Here is a 15,232-nt window from a genome sequence, read left to right as displayed (position 1 = left end):
CTGAATTGTCATGGAAGAAGGCAGCTAGCAGCCTGCTTCAGTTTACATAAAGCTTGCCAACAAAGGTTAGAGATGATAATTTTCGATGCACTGTTAACTCTTAGTCACGATATTTATTGCACTCTGTGTGAGATAATGACAGGTTTGATCCTGCACCTCTGATAACAATATGGAGTTTGTCATATATTTCAGAAGGAACAGGATGGGGTGGGTATCATTCTTCACTTTTATTTCAGCCAAGTGAGAAGAATGATGTAGGACATAATTGGAATAGCCTTCATCCTTGCCACATAATTCTGGTCACTAGATGTTGACATAGTTAACTAGCAATCTAGCTATCGGTAGGATGATCAGAAATGTCCACGTTGAGTGATTTTATCTTTATTTTACTACAGTATTTCTTGCATCTCCTCTGAAGACCAGACTTAAATCAGCTTGGCCTAACGTAGCAACCTCCACCTTCCTATAAGTAAGGAGGGTGCATTTCTTCTTCTGCCTTCATGACTGGATGCAGTATCAATGTGAATACTCACCAGATTGCTCTCTCCTTGCAGCCTCCACAGAACTAAGCCCATGATTCCCACATTTGCAGCATAGTGCCAGCCTGCCTCCTGCTCCGTGACCCCAGGCTTTCTGCAGAGCGGACTGGGCAGTCTTCAGCTGGCAAAGAGAGAGGATCCTGAAGGCAAAGTGGCAGAAAGGCAAAAAAAAAGTCAAGAAGGTGTTGGGGTTGTCTCATCCACCACAGTCACAGCTGCAGGACTGCTGCCTATCCATGATCTGTTGTCCGCGGGGGCTGAGTGCGGTGCCCCTCCCATCCTGCATGAAGAATGCGTTCTCTGACACATTACAGCCAAAGAAACTTTGTGTGCCTGCATTTAACATGAACAAAGACTGACAGTGCCACTTCTGATTGCAGGCTGAGAAATTTGATCACAGCAGCTTTTATGCAAGCCCAAATAATTATGCTCCACTCTCATGGTGAAGAAATTCTTCCTCATGTCTAATCTAAATCTCCCCCTCTCCAGTTTATACCCATTGCCCCTAGTCCTATCACTACTAACGTCTGTGAACAGTCCCTCCCCAGCTTTCTTGTAGCCCCTTCAAGTAGTGGAAGGGCGCTATAAGATCTCCTCAGAGCCTTCTCTTTTCCAGGCTGAACAACCCCAACTCTCTCAGCCTGTTCTCCTATGGGAGGTTCTCCAGCCCTCTGACCATCCTTGTAGCCCTCCACTGGAACCATTCCAACAGTTTCATATCCTTCTCATGATAAAGATTCCAGAACTGGACACAATACTCTAGATAAGGTCCCACAAGAGAGGAATAGAGGGGCAGAATCACTCCCTTGACCTGCTGGCCACACTTCATTTAATGCAGCTCAGGATACAGTTGGCCTTCTGGTTGTGTTTATTTGTAGCTAGGTAAGTAGTGTAAAACGTGATTCAGATGTTTTTATGAACCAGTTCCATATAACTACAAACCGGATAAAGCTGCCAGATTTCTGCGCGGTTCTGTTGTGCTTTAGGGAATTGTCACACCCTTGATGCTCTGCTGGAGAGAAAGAAGGTGATATCCCCACAGGGGAAACCTAGCTTGTCATGCAATAGCACCCATATTTTCCCAACCAAAGGCCAGTCACTTTGCCAGGAATGGGAGTGCCACACCCCATCTGCAGAAAACAGAGGATATTGCAACAAACACCCCTTAAAAAAAATGTGCAGCTCATAATGGCTGCAGGCCACATGAGGCCATTTTCTATCCTTCAATTAGTGATCTTCTAAATGACTCACCAGTGAGTATTGCACCAAGGGACCTGCAATCTGCAAGGGCCATATCTAAGTATTCATTGACAGGACTGGTAGCACCACTTTTTTTAAGATTGCCCAACTTCTCTTTATAAGATCCCATTTTCAGTTTGCTTACAGCTCTGCCAACCCTCTATCTGTTCTAGCTCACGTCTTTCAAGATTAGTGCCTGCCTACAGCTCATTGCCTGTTTGTTGGGTTTGGGGGTTTGGTTTTGTTGAGTTTGGGGCAGATATCTTATTTCATTTCAGCTGTTTCTGAGAGATATTTGTCAAAAATACCCCACCACCAAAAAAAATGTGGCTTTCTTCTTATAATTGCTCCCAATGGCAGAGAACAGAAATTTGTCAGGCTGATGGTCCTCAGGTCATGAATCTGCCACGAAAGTCTATGCCAAATGGACTCCTGGTGGTAATCAGATTGCAAACCAGCAAATCATTGTGGTTTAGCCCACACAGTAGGTGAAGCTGGTCCTTCCTTATAGCAGTTACTCCTAATTGGACCAACCACGTGGAAGCACTGCTACCTACCTACAACTCAGAAATCCCTGCAACTAGACTGGCCAGAAAGGGCCTAATGAGAGAAGATGGAGGAATTTGAGTTAGGCACTGGGACAGAAGAGAGGGACTCAGTCACTTGAGGCTTCACAGAGAAAGAGAGAAAGAGAAAGAGAGCAGGCTGAGGACCAGCAGGGACTGGTCAGCCACTGATACTGCAGGGCACCTACTGCCTATTTGTGCAGTACTATGACAACATCATCGTGAACAGCGTTTGACCATCTCAGGAAGGAAGCATTAAACTGAACGGGGCATAGGCATTAGGCATGAGGAAACAGGCTTGCAGGCAAGAACCTACCATCAGTGTGCAGTTTGTGGTCAGCAGGTGATCCACTTTTTCCCTGTGAGAGTGAAATCTACTTGGACCAAAACCAAGAGAACAACCTGTGAGCCTGTCATTGCTATCTGTCCCTGTCATCAGTTTTCTTTTAGTCCAGAAAATGAGCCCTGCCAACTCATAGTAACTAATTTAGAAGAGGCTCTAACTAATTTCTGGAGTTTAATATATTCCATATACTCCAGGAAGACACATGTGAATGATAGATATGTGGCTACTTCTCGGACTTGGGAGATTGTTATGCCAGAGAGCCACCATCAATCAATCAATCAATCAATTAGCATTGATTGATTAATTAAAGGGAAGATGAAGGACAGCAAAAATACTGTAATCCTGCTTTCTGAACAATGGATCTGAACATGTGTCATCTTCAAGCATTCCTGAACCATGGGCCCTGTAATAATGAGGTGTCTGGAGTGGGATCAGAGACTCTGCGTGGTGGGAATAGCATCCTAGGGGAAAAGGAGCTCTGTCTTGGAGGAGAAAGAAAGGCTTTCTGCAGCGAGAACAGGCAACTATTTATGTGAAGATAACAATAATAAAAGACGATGGATGACAGAAGAGGTAAAAGAAGTTAGAGGGCTAAAGTTGGAGAAGGGGAGAGAGTAAAGCGATGGAGAGAAACTTGGAGATGGGACTTCAATATTAAGTGGAGGGAGGACCAGTGACAGCCTTCTGCTTCCCATTCTCCTTGTTTAAGGGGTAGAGAAGCTAGGACTAGCTCTTCCTCCCATCCAGGCCAGTCTCACCTGTTCACAGCATGCATCTAGGCTGCAGTGGGGAAAAAACAGATACCAGTTCGTGAGTCCTCTCTTGGGGTACAGGCTACTTCCCACAATTGCATAACAATGTGATGGGATGTAGCCTGGACATGTATTTGCAGCACCAGATGGCACCAGACAGCAAGGAGCAGGTGTTAATGAGGTTCTTGGGGCTATAGAGCCGAGGGTCCAGAACAAGGGGCTGAGCTGGAAAAGTAGACAGGAAAGGCTATATGTTAGGAGAGACAGGGCGGCGATGTCAAGAAGCACACCTATTTTTTCATTTGTTTTTTGTAACCAACTTTGAGTAAATCTCAAGATACATGACTTCTGGGATTTCTCTCTCTGCCCTGTCAAATTAAAGAAATTAGGCTACAATGCAAAATTTAACCCACCTCTTCTACCAACTCTGCCTCCTTTGAACTGGGCATGCTTATACCATGTAGAACACAAACGTTCACTTTGCAAGTGTGATGAAACTCGTGCTGTTAGTCTGTATGGTCAGCACTCATTTACAGCCTCAGAAACAATGCGATATTGGGTAAATATTTAACCTCTTGCACTGTTTTGTGCAGCCCATTCAGCCTTATGCCAAAGATACAGCTGTACTCCTCCAGTGTCTGTCACTGAAGCCAGTAGCCTCAGTCATTTTTCTGCCCTCTGTTAACAACCCCAGTGGCAAAAAGGCCCAGAGACGCTCCCTGTGACACAAATCTCTGCACAGATATGATATTTCAGCAACTGGCTTTCTTTTTCCCTCTGTGTCCTTGTGCTCTGAAATTAGATTTCCTCAGATGTAGGGTAATTAATATGAGCCCTCTCTTCAAAAAAGGCACAATAGTCAGGCTACAGACCTAACTCTTCCAACTGTGTAACAGAGAGAAGTATTACATCCTTCCTACATAGCCTGCTCAAAACCCAGTCTCGGGGCTCTAATGGACTGTTGAAGAGAAGCAGCTGTGGCCAAAGCAGATTCCCGGCCTGGGAAATACTTAGTGGAAGAGAAAATACCCTACCTGGCATGATGATTTATGGATGTGCTCAGAACAAGACTTTCAACTGTTCCCAAGCTACACAGCCATCTTCCTTTTCCTCCACAAACTAGGTCCTCCAAATCCTCCATTTAGCCTCTTTCCCACTAAACTTTTTAGTCAGGTCACTTCATTTTTAGCTTTGGGTTTTGCCACAGTAACTGCTCAGAGCAATAGAGGCCTCTTTTGCAGAGGTCATCGCAGGACCTTTAAGCTAAATTAGCCGCTCTAGCTCTGACACCCCCTCATCTAAACTCACTTTCTTAGAGTTCTGCTTGAGTTTCACAGCAAGCTGAGCCACCAAGACTGAAAGGATGTAGTCTACCAATCACACTGGAGATTAGAAACAGAATGTTTCAGAATGAAAACTAAGAAAAATATGAGGATGAGGCTGAAAATTAAAAAGCACTGAGAAAACCTTGATGTGTCATCTTAATAATTTTCCTATTCATGAATGCACTTGAAACTTCTCACGATGTTATGGTAAGGAGTCACTCACCAGTGTTAAAAGAAGACAAAGTGTTCTGTTTTTTTCCAAGCAGCAAGTTACAACGCGCAAGCAAATGCTGTGTGCAGAGCACTTTTCACCTCCACGTTCCCATCCAGAACTGTATTTACCCTTGATAAATGACGAACTATGTCCTACAGCTGTGCTACATATTTCAGACTAACAAGGGCAGGAGTAAGGTCATACTGATTCTAGACTGCTGTCTATAGAGACAAAGGAACTCATACTGCATCATGTGCTCTTTATTTCATGCAGCCTAGCCTTAGACTATTTCCCAAGTGCCTTGTTTCCTGGGGACATGGCAACAGTTTCTGTACACTGCTCTGAAGTTAAAGACCTGGCCAGATTATGTGTTTTTCCCTTCCTCCACCAAAAATTATCGTGTTCCTTTAAGCCTTGCTTAACCTTACTTTGGTTCCTGTTTCTCTGCAGGGCCCATACACTAACAAGAGAAATGAAAGCAGCTATTTCTGTTTCCTTCCACTGCTCTGAACACAGCCAGAATGCCTGAAAGTGAATAAGGGCTAGAGGTATGTCCAAGAGGCTGAGTGAACCTCCAGTCCAAGCTCAGGGATCCTTCAGCTTATTCTTTGGTGCCAAATTTCTAGCCTTCATCTAATAATGGGAGTTTGCTCTGCTGCCAGAAACACCTGGTCAGGCTGCACAGGAGCTGAACACTAAGGCTGGGATTCATACCGCTGAAAGTTAGCTGTCAAAAAAAATTCAGATGGTCATCTAGGCCTCCTCATCTTATTTTATACTTATTTGGAGCTAGATTAAATTGATCCTGGAAGATGATTCTGTCTCCATAGACAGTAAAGACATGTGGGCTAGATGCTGAGCTATCAGATGGCTGGGGTGATGTAAGAGGCATTAAAACCATCTTGAACACCTGTGTTTGGCTGGGTATTTTGCCAGTCTGTGCATTTGTATTTAGGCTCTCCCAATGCCGTTACTTTCAAAGCATTCAGAAGACTGCTAGATGGTGCCTAGCAGTGACCTCACGTCTCTGTTGCTTTCTGCCTGGTTTTATTTTCAGAAAGTTACTTCTGTTCAACCAAGAACATGATTCCAGAAGTCCAAAGATGATGGGCTATATGAAGGAAAAAAAGGGGAGGTTGCATCTCTCCTGCTCTTACTGCTGTCTGAAAAGTGCCTCAAAACTGCCCTTAAACGAATAGTTCTGTGAGCAGTGTAACAGATAACTCCAGATTTCCTACAGATATATTAATCTATAATAACAGATTATAGTTAAAGTCTCTGATGCTTAATAAAGTAAAGTGCCTGGTGTCAGCTACGAATCTTGCCTGAGCCTTTCCTCCCATGAAGGCGTGTAGTGGGTATGTCTCTTCCAGACAGCCAGCTACCTCCCTGATTGGAACTGGCCTATGAGTCAGAAATACGTAGTTAGTCTTCCCTCAAATACAGCAAGCCTCTTAAAAAACACAAAAAGAATACATTTATTCTGTAAAGAAGTAAACCAAGAATGGAAATACTTTTCCCTCTACACAATTTTCAATGAAAAGTTGCCCTCGCTTCTGCCATTTTTCTCCATGACATCACATCTTCGAAGTCACAGGCATAGCAGATGATATGAAGAGAGCAGTTGGTTTTGTTATTATTTAGGTATAGAACACCTTAAAGTAAGCTTTAAGTGCAGAGCTGGGTGGAGAAAGCTTCCTGATGGAAAATTGTGCCTCTCTTTCCAAAAAAAAAACCAAAAAACAAAAAACCATAAAGAAGCACTTGGAAAGATAAAGGACAATTCAGTCCTTTGATATCATAATACTGAATATGAAACAATTACCACAAGTGAGGCAACTAGTTCTTACACCCTCTGCAACCTGGATGACATCTTTCTCTGTCATCAGAATAAAATTTACTTGCAGAAAACATATCACTACCACCTTATCTCAGTCACCTGAGCATATACATACAAAAGAAGACCAAAGTCTTCTAAACCATCTCTCTCTGCAAAGAAATGAACTACAAAGATTTCAACTCTATTTCCTTCTCCAAAACTACTGGCACTAGGACAGGCATGTGATTTTATCCCTAAACAGGGTGTTCCTTAGGCTCTTTGCCAATTTAATTGGCTTATTCATATCCTTCCCTTCCAGATTACCTCAGGGTGATTTACGTGTTGAAGGCCTATAAACACTGATGATTCACTGCATGAAATCCCAAAACATTGTTCAGTGTCTGACAGGGTCCTCACTGGCTTTTGCCCCCAGATTAATTGCTCTTATTGGAACAACCTAATATATAATCAACTTCTAACGTCATCCTAATGTTATACGGACAAAAGAACTTCTAAAATACAATGGAACTAATGGCATTTGGTATTTACCAGTGTTTCCAGGTACTACTCTGTAGGAGCAAGCAACAGGTGAGGTTTTCAAATGGGAAGATATAGATGCTCCCAGCCGAGCCTCTTCAGTTTACAGGCCATTTTGAAGACTGCGTCCTTCTGATTTTCCATGAGTAAACCATTCGGACTGACCTCTAAAGAACTGCAAATACAAAGACAATTTCTTTTCCTCTCTCTGCAAAATACATAACTTTTCTGATAGCAGTTCGACAGCTACTTGATATGGTGTTCTTTAGAATGAGCAGGTGGACTTCCAGTGAATTCAGAACAAATTTCCTTCACATGTTGAACCTGGACTCTCTAACTAGGAAACAGTCTGCAGGCCAATCCCGGCCAACTTTGCCTCCACCAAACACAGAAACAAGCAAAGGTTCGTATTCATGAATTAAAAAAAAAGGCTGAAAGAAGTTTGTTTTCTCTTACTGTTCATTAAAATCTTGATCTTCCATGTATCTCTTTTTGTAACATGAATAGTCTTTTAAATGCACCAGAAAACTTTACAGCACATACTTCTCTATATCTTTGGAAACAATTTAATATATTCTCGTCTCAGTATTCTCACAAAAAGCAGTCACTCAGTCTCCCTTCAGGGGAAGATTACAACACTCCATATTCAGATTCCATTTTCTTCTTTCTTTATGTGCCCCTGCAGTGTCTTTCTTAGCAAGCTCCCTGCTTCTAGATCAAACCCATTACCAGCTGCATGGCCACTCATGCAAATCCAGCACCCTTGTGGCAAGTTCCCATTTTACTTTCCAAAAGAATCCTCCATACACCCATCTTGCTAAGACCATCAGCCAGCACTTTTTAATCCATTCCACAGCAAGATTTCCATAATGTCTTTACAAGCCACAGGTTGCTTTGTAAGGCAGTCCTCACCAATGTGGGACTTGTTTCCACAAGGACTTTGGCATATCAGCAGCTAATAAAGTTTGTATTCTTTAATAACAGAGTTTATGCACTTAAATACCTGCCAGAGGATGAACACATCTCCAACATTACAGCTGAAGTATTTTAGCGTCCAGCATTTTTAAATCAGCATAAATGCCTTAAAACTAGTTTCCCTGTTTGCACTGACAGTTGTGGTTACAGGTGTTACGCACTTGTAAGTGCTGCTTAGATATTAAAACTTGCATACAAATACATTCATATTTGCATTCATTGTGTTTTATCTATGAAAGATCTGCAATACATTTGTCATGCCCACAGTGACTCTATATAACTTGTTCATACAGAAGTTCCAAGCAACATCACAGAATTATTACAGTCCACATATGTAAATGCAATAAGCCACCACATGAAGCTTTTAATATATAATACAGGAGAGCAAGCGTGTAATGAACTGGTGGGAAGAATGAGGGGTGAACTCCCTTGAATTAAAGCACATATGTGTATATATATATATATAATTTTTATAAATGGCAAGAATATTTCAATCCTAATGAATACTTTAAAAATATTTATACCACACACAAAACAATAAATAAGATTCAGATCTCACAAGAAATCCATTATAAGACCTGATCATTTGAGTATTAGAGAGGCATCACCTAATCAAGAGAAATAAACCCAGCCCACACTGCAGATTTGCTGCAGGAAAGGGGAGTGTTGGCAGCCCCAAGATTTTCTCCTCTTTGATCCACAATGAAAAAGGATAATAAGGGTGTACATACTCATCCTTGTCTAGTTTTCACGTTCTTCAAGGAAAAGAGTTATGCTGATTCAGAGCTCTGGTCATGGCCTGGGAGAATTTTGTTCTTACACTCCTCACACATCAAATCTCCAGTGTTTAAAAAAGTTCTTAAGATTTTCTCTCCCTTTCCTTAATTGAATCAATTCTGTAACAGACGCTTCTTTGTTGCTTGTCACCAAAGTATTTTAAGCATTTTGAATCCTGTCTCGTTTTATACTTATTTCTAAAGGAGTCAGTTCTGGCCTTCAGCTCTTTGTTTTCTTTCAAAACCTTATTGGACAAGTTGTGCTCCTCTGTGTTCGCTTCAAGGACACCACATTTTCTTTTGTCATGATAACTCTCACTCTGAAATGTCTCAAACCCACAATGAAATGCAAAAATAAAACTCTCCCTTCCATTTATTCTTCTTAATAGCATCCTGATGACCGTGCGTTTCAGATAAGTACTTGAAAGGACACGCTGCTGGTAACAAAGCAGAAAATTATGCTGAATCTTTGCTCGTCATAGCTTAGGCAAGAAAAGCCGTTAGTGCATTTATTTGTGGGTGTCCAGGTTATGCCTCTATATTTACAGTTTATGTTGCAACAGGGACTGACAGATGCAGTAGGTCTGGCCTTCTCATATGCGCTGTGCCCACGTTAGCAGTGCCTTTCCTAAAACATTAAGGTAAGCATGTGTCAAGCGAGTGTGGGTATTATATAGAAAACCTGTTCCTGCTTCCACCCAAGTCAACAGGAAAACGAAACAGTCTAGGAGTCAGAGCTTTCCTTTCTTTACTCTTATTTAAATGTCAACCAGTGTTTTATGTGGTTGTTTATTAAATAATAATAATACAATAATGCCCAGAGGCTCCAATTAGGACTGGGAAGTCACTGCAGTGGGATTGTGCAAAGGCAGAGGAAGGGATGGCGGGCTGGGAATTGGATGGCTCCCCAGCAGCGGGGAGCGCGGGCTGGAAGCTGGCCCCTCTCAGCAGCCGGGAAAGGCTGCTCCCAGCACTCCTCGCCACCCGCAGCAGCTAAGCCTTTTGTTTGCGTGGGAGTTTGATGTTACTTGGGGTTTTGGGTTTTATTTGTTTGGGGTTTTTATAATGTCAAGATATAGAATAACCAGAAAGACATATAAAGAGGTTTTCTTCAAAGTAGCTCAGACCGCAAAGGGGGCGGGGGGGGGGGGGGGGGGGGGGGGGGGGGGGAGGGTGAAGTGTATGTAGATGTATATGCTAATTCATATTAATTAAAACCAGAATGCTGTGCTGGAGCCGTGCACAGGCTTTATAAACTAATATTAAAACAAAGGGCTGATTTGCCTTCCACAGAAATTTCACCTGGCAAAGCTCTGTTGGTTGCAGCGGAGTTACTCCTTGCTTTGCTCCAGTGTGAGCACAGGATCAGGCCAGGTGCCCTCAGGAAGGACTCATTGCAGATAACAAAACAAAAGGACAAACAGGAGGCACATAGGGAGGACGATCCGAAGGAGTGGGATAAGAACAAGCATGTTGCTCTTGGCAGAAAGCAACAGGCAAAAATTAATTGCTAGTCAGTCTCTCACTCGGTTCTTTTTGTTTTGTTATGACAGGACTCATTTTCATCATGGAGGAGTGGGATATACTCCAACAGAAGAATCCGGGCTCGCTAGGCTTTATGGCAGAAGTACATTTTATGGGGAGATCTGAATGAAGACGAAGCAAATTTGGTTCACAGGAAGGGTGCAGTTGTTCTAGGCTTAAACAACAAGGGCGGCATGAATGAAAGCCCTCGGAGGAAAGCGGGAAGAAGAAAGGAAGGAAGGGATTAGAGGAAATCTGGGCTGGACCAGAATGTGTGGGAGTAAAGACACAAATCCTGAATAAAGGCAGAAGCAGAACAATGCCAGGCCTCAAAGGTGAGCCTGAACAACCCAAGAAGAGGCACAATGGTGGTGAAATGCTGTGGCTCAATGAGGAAGAAGGGAAATGAAAACTTATGCTCTGGAATGGGGAACAGAGAGACCCTGACCTGAGTGGAAAGGAGAAGCTAAATGTTTCCCAGGAGAAACTTCTAGAAAGCTGGTAATTTATGAGCATCTTCAGGCTAGAGGTGACCTAAGTCTAGGGAAGAATTTTGGAAACAAGGTCTGAGATAGGGAAATGGGTTGTTGGAAATAATTCACACAAGAACAATCATGGCCAAAACTCAGTGTTCATATAGAGGAGAAAAGGGAGCAAATAAGCTCAGAGGACGACAGAACTACCCGTGGTGGTGGAGAAAGGAAGAAGAAGGGGTTTGCCTGTAGAAGATGGTCATCATCTTCTGTTTTATGAGCAGAAAAGGTACGCTAAGTGAGAGACACTGCACAGGACTGGCAGAGGGGGAAAAGTTGAGGAAGTGGAAGACTGGAGCAATCAGTGGTGGAGAAGCAGGTTAAGCAGCAGGTGTACATAGATGGTACCATGCACATCCGTACTACCTGCAAAACCAGGGACCATCCCAGAGGTCAGCTGCGGAGGGAGAGGGGAGTTTTTTGAGAACAAAATGTAGCCAGATACTATCTGAAAATTAAGACAGCGATGGAAAATACCAGTGAGATAGTGTCAGAGAACTTGAACCCTGAGAAAATGATCTGGGAAAACATGAGTTAATTCAAGACACCAGTTCTTTGTTGTTCTTTGTAGAAAACTGAGCTCAATAAAATAAAATTTTCCACTGGCTTCCGCTAAGTTTCCATGTAAAATTTCCAAGGAAGCAACAGGTCTACAATGAACAGTACACGTCCATTTCTTCAATGTACACATCAAACTACAGGACTATATGTTCCAAGTGAACAGAATGGATAGTGCCTCTAACCTCCTCCTAGACCTGAAGAAATTAGTAGGAAATAGTTAATATGTCCCAGTTGTCACGGTGCCCTACACTAGTTTGTTCACGGACATACTGGCATCGAAGAAAAGCCTGACCTTCACTACATCTCAGTCTACACAGTTGTGTAAGCTCTTGGAGGATGCAGGCTCCAGTCCACCACAACAGTCCAGATATTTGCAACTCTTTGACTTAACTGGCTCTTAATTCACATGTTCAGTATTACTCGCATAATTAATATTTGCCCCGTGATTTTTTTCATCATTGCAGTTGAATGGATTTTTGGTTGACTCAATTCTATTGCTCTCCAGTCAATATGGAATACTATACTTCTCTTTTACCCTTAGAGGCACTTATGAAAAATTAATTATTCTAAAAGATGTGATCGAACTTTTGGGGAAAAAAAAATCTATAAGAAGTGTAGTTCTCCTTCTGCTAAAGCACTGTGGCAGTTTTTTAAGATCACAAGCAAAGCAGAGTTTAGTTTGGTGCAGTGCTTCTATAAAATTTCAGGTAGGGAACACTATATACAAAGTTTAAAAATGTGCATTTTTAACAAGAGAAAAGAGAAGGACGATAAGAGATAGGTGTAATGAAGGACGTAGGGATGTTATTTCTTTAGGTTGCAGTAACATTTCCAGTATCTCAGGACACTGCCCTCCCCATAGCCCATTACTTTTTTTGGTGAACCTACTCAACGTTGTAATGGACAACGAATGAAAAAGTGCTCTGATCCACAATTCGATAGTGTTGACGCCTTCCTGAAATTGTTGAGGTAGCTGCAGTAGTCAGAGCTACAAAATTTTGCTCACTGCTTCCTAATTATTCTATATCCAGGTCCGTTAGTGCAATTCATGCGCATACACCAGTGAGTTCACTAATTTTCCTTTTATAGCCTCAATGTATTACCCTGAATATAGGTGAACTGATTCAAGTGGGTTATTACTGCTTCGCCTCCTTGCAAGTAGAAAATTTAGTTCTACTGTGACTTCTTTCTTGTCACCTTATATTACAAAATGACTGCAAGGACTTCTTTTGTCATTCATGATAGTCTCACGCCACTGCAAGCAACCATACCATACAATCCCTATTCTTAAAATATTAAATCTAAAGACTGTCTAAGCCTCATCTAAAGATTTTTATTTATTTGCACACATACTACTACTGGAAGAGTGTTCTGAAAACTCATTCTGCTGGCATTTATTAATCTTCCTCTTATTTCCAGTTTGGGAGAGGTAAACGACGGTTCCTGTACCAAGACAGTCCGCATCCCTAAAACAGATCTTAAAAATCTCCTGTTTGTGCTTTAGAGAAAAATCATAGGTTTCAACAGTTATTCTGTTGGGCCAATAACCTTTAACTAACAATCCTTTCACTTCTTACAAAAAGTAAATTTTTTATTTCTATTTTCCTAATCCGCTCAGTCATCTTTTTTCTTGGACAAGTTGTGGTTCTAGTTAATCTTTCCTGAATTTGTACGAGTGGAATTATATGCAGCATTTTAGAGGAAACAGATGTTTTGAGTGTCTCTCATATTTGCCGATACACTGCTGTACCTTAGTACCTTAGGCCTAAGAAACAGACCTGTCCTACTGAAGGTCACTGCACACTGCAGGTTCAGATCATAATTTTTGATACCATTTACCAGTACCTAAAGAAGCAGAGCTGACCTTCACTGACCTCTGGCTTCCATTCCTGTTCCTTTTTGACAATCTGTGTGATTGTATTAGCAAAACAGATTGGAAATCAGAAATTTATTCCATTTTTCTTTTGGCTGTTTTCCCCACCTTCCAATCCCCGCACTGATCCTCATTTTTCCACTTAACTAATCCTTTTTCACTCAGCACTACACAAACACTTCACTGAAGTCCTGACAGATAAACTCCACTGCATTTTGTCTACAAACTCTGCAACCATAATGCATGCCTTGTACATCAGTAAGAAACCTTCAGTATGCATGGCCAAATTCAAGTGGAATGACACTGCTTAAAGTGACTTTTGCTCTCTTGGAGGGAGATAGAACAAGCCCTGGAAAACAGCTCAGCTAACCAGTGGTCCCGTGTTTACGAGTGTGAAGTAGGAGGAATAGGGTTAGACGGCATAAAAGAAAATACAAGGACTGTGATGTGGATCCTGCATCAAATGAATAGTATGTCTCAAGGAAAAGAAAGAGGAAGCAGAGTCAAGACTGGATATAAACAGAATAAAAGGAAGACAGCAAAAAGGAAAAAAAAAAAAACCAACTGAAAAACAATGAGAGAATGGAGCAATGGCAGAGGAAGGGAAAGAAAAGAGAATGCATAAAGACTAACATTTGGTCAACTAGGACATTTCCATCACCCTATCAAAGCAATACACTGAAAGAGTTACTTTTCCACCCCATTCAGAGCTGTACAAAGGTCAAAATGTTGTCCTACATCTGGACTTGTCTTTTTAACAGGTGTCATGCTTGAAGTTCAGCTCCAATAAAATCTAGCACACCACCAGTTATAAGTAAGCTCTCCCACTCCCAGTATTAATAAAATTTGTGGACACTACTTATTTTAAAGATATGCTTATAGTATATCATTTTAAAAGCACCCCTTTTAGCACGTAATGCGACACTGCAAATCGGTTATATAATAAGTAAGTTGAAGAAAGAACAATATAAACAGTGCTTTGCAGCCGTGACCCTATGGTGTTTCCTGCCACAATGAAAGTAAAAACATATGTTCCCTGACAATCATCAAGCACTTTGTCACTGCTGTTGGACATTTTGCTGCCTTAGGGGTTGTCTACATGCAAAGCTACATTGGTTTAACTCGGTTTAATTTGCTGCAAAGGGCTGTGTGAATTCTTATTTTGACTTAAATCAAACTTATTTCACTTCAGCTCAACAAATTAAAGGTCAGATAAAGCCTGAGCAAATTAGGACTCTGCTGATTAGGACAATCATGGTTCTAATCAATTGCTTACAATTATAGAGCTGCCTGCACTGGCAAAAGCCTGCTTTCTGGTAGCTTATCTTGATGAAGTTTTGCCTGATTGCTCAGGCTGTTTTAATTGGCTTCAATTGTGCCTGAATGGTCTTTAGGATCTGGTGTCACGTGAGTTCATGTAATCAAATCTTTTCTGATGCTAAATGCAGAATATATAATATATATAAAATTAAGTTCCGTGGAATAAACATTAAGTTCAGTGCAAAAGTGCTGGTTATTCTAAAATTTAATATTTTTTTCAATATTGCACCCAAACATGGGCACTTCCCAGCATACAGATGAAGGCAGTAGCAGCTGTCTTGGTCCCATGTGGGCACATTCTGAACTAAACAAGCGCATCTGAAAAACAGAGTT

At 41.7% G+C, this 15,232-nt stretch overlaps 1 long non-coding RNA gene across 1 annotated transcript; it reads right to left on the bottom strand.

Moving 5' to 3' along the window:
* Nucleotides 1-540: 540 nt before the first annotated feature.
* On the bottom strand, nucleotides 541-9,224 carry LOC128851904 (uncharacterized). The gene is made up of 3 exons (XR_008449437.1): nucleotides 9,044-9,224; nucleotides 7,350-7,512; nucleotides 541-679 (listed from the first exon to the last, which is right to left on the bottom strand). It is a non-coding gene; the product is annotated as an uncharacterized LOC128851904 (long non-coding RNA).
* Nucleotides 9,225-15,232: the final 6,008 nt, after the last annotated feature.

Source organism: Cuculus canorus, chromosome 3 (genome assembly GCF_017976375.1).
Source record: "Cuculus canorus isolate bCucCan1 chromosome 3, bCucCan1.pri, whole genome shotgun sequence".
NCBI lineage: Eukaryota > Metazoa > Chordata > Aves > Cuculiformes > Cuculidae > Cuculus > Cuculus canorus.
The sequence above is the reverse complement of the archived record's forward strand: the minus strand, read 5'-3'. Positions and strand labels throughout refer to the sequence as shown.